The sequence below is a fragment of the Acyrthosiphon pisum genome, unplaced genomic scaffold, assembly GCF_005508785.2.
Source record: "Acyrthosiphon pisum isolate AL4f unplaced genomic scaffold, pea_aphid_22Mar2018_4r6ur Scaffold_20704;HRSCAF=21886, whole genome shotgun sequence".
NCBI classification, from domain to species: Eukaryota; Metazoa; Arthropoda; class Insecta; order Hemiptera; family Aphididae; genus Acyrthosiphon; species Acyrthosiphon pisum.
The window spans coordinates 19,202-20,216 of NW_021770092.1; positions in this window are offsets into that span (position 1 = coordinate 19,202).

Sequence of the window (1,015 nt, forward strand, 5' to 3'; positions counted from 1 at the left end):
GTTGACAACCTAACTAAATTTGTTAAACTGTACGCGTCTAAGACAGTACAGTCCACTGTAGTTGTAAATCAACTGAAGGTTTTCGCTCTAAACTATGGATTACCCAAGAGAACCATTACGGATAGAGGTACATCATTCCAATCAGAGCAATTTTGGCAGTACTGCAAGGCTAACGGGATCCAGCACCAACCAGTAGCTGTACGACATCCACGTGCAAACGGGCAAGTAGAGCGAGCTAACTCCACTGTGCTAGCAGCAATATCGACTAGCATGAAGACCGAAGCAACCTGGGATAAACAACTGGCTGAACTTCAATAAACCAGACTACTGGAGTTAGTCCTTTTTATGCATTATATGGATTTGATGTAGTGATTCGAGATGTCCTACTGGATACACTCACTGCATTAACTCCCGCATATCAACAACCAGCAGAAATTCAGCAACAGTTACGCCAAAACATAGCAGAAAATCAGGCCCAGTGGAAAGCACGGCATGACCAACACCGAAAAAACCAAATCGTATGTATAGGGGACATTGTCTATCTACGACGAGCCCCGGTGTCCACCGGTACCTCAACAAAGTTGCAGCCCAAGTACCGAGGACCTATGATTGTGACTGCTGTATGTGCCGGCGACACTTATAAGATTGCAGACTTACACCATGAGGGGAAACAATTATATGCTACTACAGCATACATTAGCGCCCTGAAGCGCTTCGCTACGGACCAGAGAGATGACAGCGAGACAGATCAATCCGACCAAGAGGGGCAAGATAATGACGGTACGGAAAAGCGAGCAGTAACCACGCCGATACCGGTGTAACGGATAGTATCTGTTTACTCACAACACATAAATATCATTATACATGAATAGTTAAATTAGGAATAAGCGAGTGGGTAAACGACCTCCTTAAACAATTTGACAATAGTCAAATTGCAAATATACAAATACAATAAAAGGTTAACCATGTAGTCAAAATAACCGAGTGGGTAATCGCGAGCCATATTATATTTTCT